Here is a 10,337-nt window from a genome sequence, read left to right on the forward strand (position 1 = left end):
GAGGCCTGGCGTGCTGCGGTCCATGGGGTCACAAAGAGTCAAACACGACTGAGCGACTGAACTGAACTGAAAAGCAGTATAAAGTGTGACACATATCGATCACCTAAATATGTATATAATGCACATATTTTATGGATTGGGAAGTTGCCCTGGAGAAGGACATGGCAACCCACTCCAGTATTCTTGCCTGGAGAATCCCATGGACCTAGGAGCCTGGCAGGCTGAAGTTCATAGGCTCACAAAGAGTTGGACATGACTGAAGTACTTTGTATAATACACACTTTACATGAATTACTAAAAATATTAAATCTTAATAAATATTGACTAGGCTTAGAGTCAATGCATGTTGGAAAGAGAATGCAAGGCAGTCCTCTGGCTCTTAATTATGTTTTATCCTGTGTTTTATGGTATTATAGATTCATTATTATACACCATTTTAAAATAACCTAGTCCAGTTAGGATCTTCAGAAAAGATTGTTAGTTCCCTTGGCCACTCGTTTCAGGATTGTGACAGTCTTGCCCATTACAAGGTCTTACCTGAGTTCCTCCAGCCTAAATTTCTCATGCTGTATCTGGGGCTCCAAGGGCAGCTGAGACCCATTCTGTCTGGCTCGCCGCATGGGCTGATGCTCAGGGCTGTTCAGGACTAAGAACGGTCCTTGGAGTTGCCAAATTTAGCAGCAGGTTCCAAGTGGAAGCAGCCCAGATTTCTGGTAAATCCTAGGAAGAAGGTCGGAGAAGGCACTGGCAACCCACTCCAGTACTCTTGCCTGGAAAATCCTATGGACCATTGGAGAGGGAAATGGCAACCCACTCCAGTGTTCTTGCCTGGAGAATCCCAGGGACGGGGGAGCCTGGTGGGCTGCCATCTCTGGGGTCGCACAGAATCGGACACGACTGAAGCAACTTAGCAGCAGCAGCAGCAGCAGCAGGAAGAAGGTCAGCGCTGAGCACTTGGGAGCAGGGCCCCTTTAGAACATCCAACCATCTCATCCCCCCTTTAGAACAGGGGGCAGGAGGCAAAGCTGCCCAGCCTGCAGACGTGGGGTCGCAAAGAGTCGGACACGACTGAGCGACTGAACTGACTGACCGGGTCCAAAGATGGGGGGCAGGATTGGCTTTCCATTATAGAGATTTTGTACCTTATGGATTTTGTACCTTATGAATACACGTGAGTATATTTTTATTAATATACACGAAATAGTTTTTTAAAAGAAGGGAGGTGCTGTGAGAACCCCCCTTCTCTTTCTTACCCTTTGTGTCTCACTCCCGTGGAGGAGGCGCTGGGGAGGCCGGCGCAACCTGTGATGACCCAGAGAGGCCGCGTGGTGGCAGTGTTTCACCTCGATTGGCCCAAGGTAACCCGTCCCCGTTTTAATGAACTCCCTACTGCGCACTGGAGGAGGGGTGGGGGTGGGGCGGGGGGTCCCTCTAGGTTCAATTTATGGGCTTCAAGTGAAGATGCTAAATAAGATCCTGAGTGGAAAATAATGGCTGTAACAGATATCCTCTGGCTCCTCCCTGCCTTCTTTCCTGTTAGAACGTCTCCTGGCTAAGAGCCCCTTGGCCGCAGGCAAGGGGGAATGTATTGCACAAAAGAATCAAGGCAGAAACTGGGCTGGTTTAGGCAGATCGGGACCTGAGGGTGAAGAGGCAAAGAGCAAGTCTTTCTCAATCTGGCAACGGTGGGTCGGGGACTAGGCGAGACCCCGGAACTTAGGAAAGGAACTGGCTGTGATGGAGACCTTGTGGTTTTCTTTCACTTGCCAGCAGGAGCCCCCAGGGCCTTTCTTTCTAAGCGGTCTGGGGAGGTAGGGAGCTTCTTCCAAGTGAAAACTTGCAGAGGGTGAGACTGAAAAGTGAGGGGAAGCTGCACCGTTGAGGTGTGAGGACAATTCCAGGCCCCTCCTAGGCCAAGTTCCTCTTCGGTGAGATGACCGTGCTAATCCACTTTTGAGGTTCCCGGGTTCCCAGATCATGGCTATCTGGGGATCACTAAGGGAATTAATTAAATAACCAGATTCTGGGGCCCTGCGGATGCTTTGTCTGTTCTGGGGGTGAATTGATAAGAAACTGTCTTCCCATTGCACCCCCTACCCAACCCAGCACCCACCCCTAATCCCTCCTCCCCCACCTCCCACCCACTCACCAGGCTTTATTGAGATACAATCGACAAATAACATTGTGAAAGTTTGAGGTGTACACGTGATGATTTAGTATATGTATGTATTGTGAAACAACTGTCACGATGTTTAGTTAACATACATCACCTCACAGTTATGCTTTTTCTTGTTATGGTGAGAACTTTTAAGGTCTACTCTCTGAGATATCAAACACAGTATTGTTAACTATAGTCACTGTTCAACCCTTCCACCATTTCTCTGTTCCTCCCTTCCACCCCGCTGTCAACCACCAACATACTCTCTTCTCCTGTGATTGTGACTTTTTTAGATTCCAAATCCAAGTGATATCATACAGTATCTCTTCCTCTGTCTTGACATTTCATTTAGGATAAGATATGTATGTCCTGTTTTCTTTATCCATTCATCCATCAATGGACACATGATGATTCTGTGTTTTGACTATTGCAGATAATACTGCAGTGGACTTGGGATACAGGCATCTCTTTGACATAATGATTTCTAGAGTGTTTATCTAGAAGTAGAATTTCTGGATTCTAGTAGTAAAATCTGGGTTTAGAATTAGGTGTAGAGGAGACAGATATAACAGTGTGGGAAAACACTGGAAAAAAGTCTCCAGTTCAGGTTGCTTCTTTCAGTTCTGTTAAGTCACTCAGTCATGTCTGACTCTTTGTGATCCAATGGGGTGAAGCACACCAGGCTTCCCTGTCCATCACCGCTCCCGGAGCCTACTTTAACTCAAGTCCATTGCCTCGGTGTTGCCATCCAACCAGCTCATCCTCTGTCATTCCCTTCTCCTCCTGCCTTCAATCTTTCCCAGCATTAGGGTCTTTCCAGTGAGCTGGTTCTTCACATTGGGTGGCCAAAGTATTGGAGTTTCAGCTTCAGCATCAGTCCTTCCAATGAACACCCAGGACCGATCTCCTTTAGGATGGACTGGTTGGATCTCCTTGCAGTCCAAGGGACTCTCAAGAGTCTTCTCCAAAACCACAGTTCAAAAGCATCAATTCTTCGGTGCTCAGCTTTCTTTATAGTCCAACATTCACATCCATACATGACTACTGGAAAAACCATAGCTTTGACTAGATGGACCTTTGTTGATAAAGTAATATTTCTGCTTTTTAATATTCTGTCTAGGTTGGTCATAGCTTTTCTTCCAAGGAGCAAGCGTCATTTAATTTCGTGGCTGCGAGTCACCATCTCCAGTGATTTTGGAGCCCAAGAAAATAGTCTGTCGCTGTTTCCACTGTTTCCCCATCTATTTGCCATGAAGTGATGGGACCAGATGCCATGATCTTTGTTTTTTGAATGTTGAGTTTTAGGCCAGCTTTTTCACTCTCCTCTTTTACTTTCATCAAGAAACTCTTCAGTTCTTCTTCTGCCTTAAGGGTAGTGTCACCTGCATATCTGAGGTTATTGATATTTCTCCCGGCAATCTTGATTCCAGCTTGTGCTTCCTCCAGCCTGGCGTTTCTCAGGATGTCCTCTGCATAGAAGTTAAATAAGCAGGATGACAATTACAGCCTTGACATATTCCTTTCCCAATTTGGAACCAGCCTGTTGTTCTGTGTCCACTTCTAACTGTTGCTTCCTGACCTGCATACAGATTTCTCAGGAGGCAGGTCAGGTGGTCTGGTATTCCCATCTCTTAAAGAGTTTTCCACAGTTTGTTGTGATCCACACAATCAAAGACTTTGGCATAGTCAACAAAGCAGAACAAGATGTTTTTCTGGAACTCTCTTGCTTTTTCGATGATCCAACAGATGTTGGCAATTTGATCTCTGGTTCCTCTGCCTTTTCGAAAATGAGCTTGAACATCTGGAACTTCATGGTTCACATATTGCTGAAGCCTGGCTTGGAGAGTTTTAAGCATCGCTTTACTAGTGTGTGAGATGAGTGCAATTGTGTAGTAGTTTGAGCATTCTTTGGCATTGCCTTTCTTTGGGATTGAAATGAAAATTGACCTTTTCCAGTACTGTGGACACTGCTGAGTTTTCCAAATTTGCTGGCATATTGAGTGCAGCACTTTCACAGCATCATCTTTTAGGATTTGCAATAGCTCAGCTGGAATTCCATCACCTCCATTAGCTTTGTTCATAGTGATGCTTCCTAAGGCCCACTTGACTTCCCATTCCAAGATGTCTGGCTCTAGGTGAGTGATCACACCATCGTGGTTATCTGGGTCTTGAAGATATTTTTTGTACAGTTCTTCTGTGTATTCTTGCCACCTCTTCTTAATATCTTCTGCTTCTGTTAGGTCCATACGATTTCTGTCCTTTATTGTGCCCATCTTTGCATGAAATGTTCCCTTGGTATCTTTAATTTTCTTGAAGAGATCTCTAGTCTTTCCCATTCTGTTCTTTTCCTCTATTTCTTTGCAATGATAGCTGAGGAAGGCTTTCTTATCTCTCCTTTCTATTCTTTGGAACTCTGCATTCAAATAGGTATATCTTTCCTTTTCTCCTCTGCCTTTGGCTTCTCTTCTTAAGACAGTTTAAATTCTTGCTCCACTTTCAAGAAATGGAAACTGGAAATCATGATCAGTACATAGAGGTGGAATTTATGAGAGAAAGACTGTGTATCCTATCAGAAAGGTCTGTGGGTCAACACCAAGGAGATTGAAAGACCATTCATAGGTATCCAGTTGAAATTGAATATTTGAAGTATGCATGTATCTATCATATTTTATGCTTCCCTGCTGTAACTATTTTTTTTTTCTTTAACCACATACCTGTGAATGGTAGTTTTGTATACAAAGATTCTATATCAATAATAAATGCTTGCCTCAGAGGATAGATGTGGGGAATAAATGAGATCACATAAATTTTCTAGACCAGTGCCTGATACACAGCATATACTCAATAAATACAAATCCTCATTCTCTCTTTCCTTCCAGTAATAGGGAACTACAACTTCCCAAGATAGCTGATTCTATTTCCAAACAACTTTAGATAGTGAGAAGCTCTTTGAAAGCCTTGTAACTTCTGTTAGCCTTAGTTTTGTCCATTGGGTACACAGAACCTAAGGCAGTCCTACTGGTATTGAAAGACCCAGTCTTGTGTCTCACAGGAAAAGTGGGCCTTTTCCTCGTTCATTTTATGCAGCGTCCCTGGAGCCACCTCACTCTTCCTGCATGATACCCCAGATGAATGTGACATCCTATACGTGACACCATAGAGCTAACCCACCATCACCCCATTATTCTGGGCCCTCCCCTCAATGAGGCCATCTGTCATGGACGCATGTTGTGACAGTGTTAAATGTTGCTAATACAGCCTTGCTGCTCAAGTTCTTTCCTTTGAGACAGCCACTAAGCCAGGCATTCTCTGTCCTGAAATTGTGTTAATATATTTTATTTTTTCAGCCTGTATGTGAAAATGTGTATGAATTACATTTCATCTTGTTGGTTTCTGCCTAGTTTTCTAGCTTGAGTACTTTACCCAGTATTTTAATGAAGTCATTCAGCATAGTAACTATTTCTTCCAGCTTAATGTTGAGGACTGCTGGAGGGCCTGAAGGCCCAGTGAATTTCTCCTAGGCCAAGAATTTCAGGAAGGACTTTTTCTTTGCAAAGAACTGCTGATTTGATCCCCTGAATAACTGCATCTCTTTAAGCGAACGCACATAACGGGATCATCATCTTCAATCGCTCAGTCACGTTCAACTTTTTGCAACCTCATGGACTGTAGCCCACCAGGCTCCTTTGTCCATGGGATTTCCCAGGCAAGAATACTGGAGTGGGTTGCCATTTCCTTCTCCAGGGGATCTTTCTGACCCAGGGATTGAACCCGTGTCTCCTGCATTGCAGGCAGATTCTCTACTATCTGAATGAACCACAGGAGAAGCCCACATAATGGGATGGAAGAGTCATCATGTGCTAGAGCTAAAAGAGACATTGGTGATCATGCCACTTAGTTTAGTTCACTGAGTTGACAACTGAAGTTCAGGGAGTTTAGAGGACAACTAGGCAGTGAAGGAACTGGTAAAGTGACTTGGTCTTCTCACTCAAAGCCCAGGGCTTTAATAATCTGGTTATTCTAAAATACAAACATACAAAAAATCCAACCAATCAAACAAAAAATGGTTATTCTATTATATATAAAATAGATAACCAAAAGGGACCTACTGTATAGCACAGGGAATTATGCTCAGTATTTTGTAATGTCCTATGCTGCTGCTGCTGCTGCTAAGTCGCATCAGTCATGTCCGACTCTCTGCAACCCCATAGACAGTAGCCCACAAGGCTCCCCCATCCCTGGGATTCTCCAGGCAAGAACACTGGAGTGGGTTGCCATTTCCTTCTCCAATGCATGAAAGTGAAAAGTGACAGGGAAGTCGCTCAGTCGTGTCCGACCCTCAGCGACCCCATGGACTGCAGCCTACCAGGCTCCTCCATCCATGGGATTTTCCAGGCAAGAGTACTGGAGTGGGGTGCCATTGCCTTCTCCGATAAGGGAAAAGAATAGATATGAGTGTATGTGTAACTGAATCACTTTGCTATATACCTGAAACTAACACAGCTTTGTAAATCAACTTTACAATGAAATTTACAATTTGTAAATCAACTTTACAAATTGAAGTATGATACTTCAGTTAAAAAAGAAACCTGATTGTTGATGACTTTACCTTGGAGGTCTTTATTATTCTTATAAAAATGAAAATTATTGACATATTAACAACACTCGGGGGCTTTCCAGTTGGCTCAGTGGTAAAGAATGCACCTGCGACTGCAGGAGACGCAGGAGACGTGGGTTTGATCCTTGGGTTGGGAAGATCCCTTTGAGGAGAAGACGGCAACCCACTCCAGTATCCTTGCCTGGAGCATCTCATGGACAGAGGGGCCTGGCAGGTTATAGTCCGTGGTCACACACAGTCAGATACAACTTAGCGACTGAGCATGTGCGAGCATGCGCACAGTGTACATTGAACTCCCAGTTCTTGCCAAGACAGAGGAATAAAAGAAACTATAAAAGAAGCTATAAAACTAGGCAAAATATATGAGCAGCTATTCTGAGTCATTGGACAGTGGGGGTAACAGGGATGCAGTTCTTGAAAGAAAGGAAGTACACAAGGTGAAGTTCACTTTCTTGCTGACTTTTTGCCTGAGACGTTTCCCACGTGGTAGGGAGTCTGGCTGAGGGAAGGACACAGAGTCAGTAGGTCAGAATTTCTAAGGCTGTGGAACTTGCAGATTTGGGCACCAGAGAGAAGGCAGCTGAAGGGAAATAATCCCAGAAATCTGTGTAGGGCCTTCCTTTAAGCTCTTTGTCAAATCTTTAGCTACATATCCATTGAATGAGACTCTGAAAAATCAACTGAGAACACCTGGTAGAGGACTGAAAAGTGGACAGTGGTTTTAGAAGTTGCATGTGTTAGGGAGATCTTGGCATTCTGATCCAGCCAAAGTGGAACTGGCCCCTTATTTGAGGCCCCAGAAAGGCTCCTTTCTGGAGGAAAGACTGTGTCCTAAGAATAAGGGACACACCATAGCATTAAGAGCAAAGATGAAATAGACCTGCCTTAACAAGGCCAAGACCCAACAGAATCAAGATGATCTGTTAATATTTAATTGCTTAACAAGGCCAAGACCCAACAGAATCAAGATGATCTGTTAGTATTTAATTGCTTGCCAGAAAAATTGTCAAACTTCTTAGACGAATACAACAAAATTCAGTGTCTCTATAACATTCACAATGTTCAGCACACAAGAAAAGATGTCTACATGGGCAAAGAATAAATATGTAGACCTTCTTTATGCTTTGAAACCTGAATCGTTTTCTCTCAGTTGGCTCTTTTCCTTTCAGAATGTTTTGTGCTTCGTCGATCTGTCATGTCTGACTCTTTGCGACTCCATGGATTGCAGTCTGCCAGGATCCTCTGTCCATAGGGATTCTCCAGGCAAGAATACTGGAATGGGTTTCCATTCCTTCTCCAGGGGATCTTCCCAACCCAGGGATTGAAGCCAGGTCTCCCACAGATTCTTTACCATCTGAGCCACCAGGGAAGCTCTTGCGAATGTTTTAGTTTGACATAAATGATTAATGGACCATGGAATGTCTGGGATTTAGCAATGGGATTGAATTTCTCTATTTTTTTTTTTAAAAATTGAGGTATAATTGACATATAACATTATATTAGTTTCAAGTGTACAACACGATTCTATATTTGTATACATTGTGAAGTGATCACCATAGTAAATCTAGTTAATGGTCATCTTACATAGTCACAGATTTTTTTTTCTTGTGATGATGACTTTTAAGATCTACTCTCCTAGCAACTTTCAAATATCCAATATGTTATTATTAACTGTAGTCACAGGGCTGTACATTGCATCCCCAGGACTTATTCATCTCATGACTAGAAATCTGTACCTTGTGACCCCCTTCTCCCATTTCTCTCATCCCCAGGATTGGATTTCTGATCTAGAGTGACAAGCTGTTCTTGAATTGCTCTTAATGTCTTGGTGGAGAAATTGTCCTGCCCATTTAGGGAGAAGTGTACCTCTATAAATAGGCTGGCCTCCCCAACTGAACTTCAGCATTGCTGTGGTTCCATTGGAGAATGACATTTTGAAACATATCTGAGTTCCCTCTCATTCTTCTTTAAAAAGATTATCTTGTTGGTCTGTGTGTTTTTATTTTCATTAGGGGACTTTGTGGATGGGGGTGGGGTAGTGAACAATGCAGGGCAGAGTATTTGATGTCTTTTTGTGTTGGGGAAAATATCCTAGATTTCATTGAACATCTGGATGACTGATAATAAGATAGGGAGGAACTGTAAAATCTGAGAAAAAAGTGTAAAATATCCAGAAGAAATATCTCCTAGCAGCTCTTTGTTTCATGACAAGAATTTATAAGCATTTTTCTTAGACAATTTCAACTAGTGTTGCATGCCCAATTAATTCAATTTTTACCTATAAAAACTGATTTGGAAACTTTCTAATTGTGTAAAAAAACTGAAGATGTATAAAGAAAACTTTTTGCAGTTTCTATTTTTAGATGTAGTTAGTTGATCAGGTAGCCTTTCTAGGAAAAATGATCCGTAATGTAGACTTTTTTCCTGCCTTAAAAAAAATAAAATTGCTTTCTAATCAAGAAGGAAGCAGAAGGTTTCTGTTGTAGACCTTTTTGTTCTGGTTGCTGTTGGGGAGATTGACTGTTCTTGGAATATGTACATTTATTCAAGGAGGCAATATAATCAACATTATTAATTGTTTTAAAACAGAAAACGTCTTGAATCATGAAACCTGTAATTCATAGGTCTTACTCTTTCACTTTGTCTCCAGTGGTTGATAGCTCATCCTGCAAAATTATGCCTCTGTGCCCTTGGAATGCTCTGCAGTTAATTAATAATTTATGCTGGGTGAAGTGATATGTAGAATGGGGACAAGTGTGCATCCCACGCTGGGACTGCTTTGGCTGCTGAAATCATCAAGGAGGCTTTCCTGGTGGAAAAGCTCTGTGGAGAGGGTGGCCCAGAGTCTGAAGGGTGAAGCGTAAAGTGATGGACATGTGGGCTGTCATTTCTTCTCTCAGCTGTCAGTTTGATGAGGTTTCTCTCTCACAAGTGGATCAGATGGTATTCACAGACTCTGACCATCCTCCTGTGGACCGTGTGCATTCTGAAACATTTTAAATTGAATCTTTGAGAAAATGCCCTGGGGTAAATTAGCATGCTGTTGAGAAAGAGACTTCAACACGTGAGCAGGATTGATTAGCTTTCCTTCTTGATTCTTGGGCCACTTCCATTTTGGTTTCAGTAAATGAATTTGTTAATGAGTTATGTGATATTTGCTGAAGGCTGTGATTTTGGCAAATGCTAAATAGAAAAAAAAAATTTCCACTGCCTTCCCCTACCCTTCTTATTATTTGGACAGTATTCTCAAATTGTTGGCCAAAACTGTGACACCACTGAAACTGCACTACTCAGAGAGGATTTGAATCCAACCTAGACTCTGACTGGGACTTGAACCCATGGACTGGGGCTTGAACTCCCTGTTTTTAATTGAAATTGCCCACCCTGTCTTAGGGCTTAACAAAGCTCAGGTTCTGTATGTCTCTCGTCATCACAGAAAGAATTCAGTGAGACAAAGTGATAGGTAAGAAGTGGATTTATTTAGAAAGATACATGTTCCATAGGCAGAAAGTGGTACATCTTAAAAAATGAGAGTGACTCTGAGATATACATGAGGTTTTT

General features: G+C 42.7%; 1 pseudogene; it reads right to left on the reverse strand.

Annotated features, from left to right (window-relative positions):
- LOC120851205 overlaps window positions 1–620 on the reverse strand; it is a 45,931-nt pseudogene extending 45,311 nt beyond the window's left edge.
- Between the last annotated feature and the right edge of the window lie 9,717 nt (window positions 621–10,337).

Source organism: Oryx dammah, unplaced genomic scaffold (assembly GCF_014754425.2).
Source record: "Oryx dammah isolate SB20612 unplaced genomic scaffold, SCBI_Odam_1.1 HiC_scaffold_1, whole genome shotgun sequence".
Lineage (NCBI taxonomy): Eukaryota > Metazoa > Chordata > Mammalia > Artiodactyla > Bovidae > Oryx > Oryx dammah.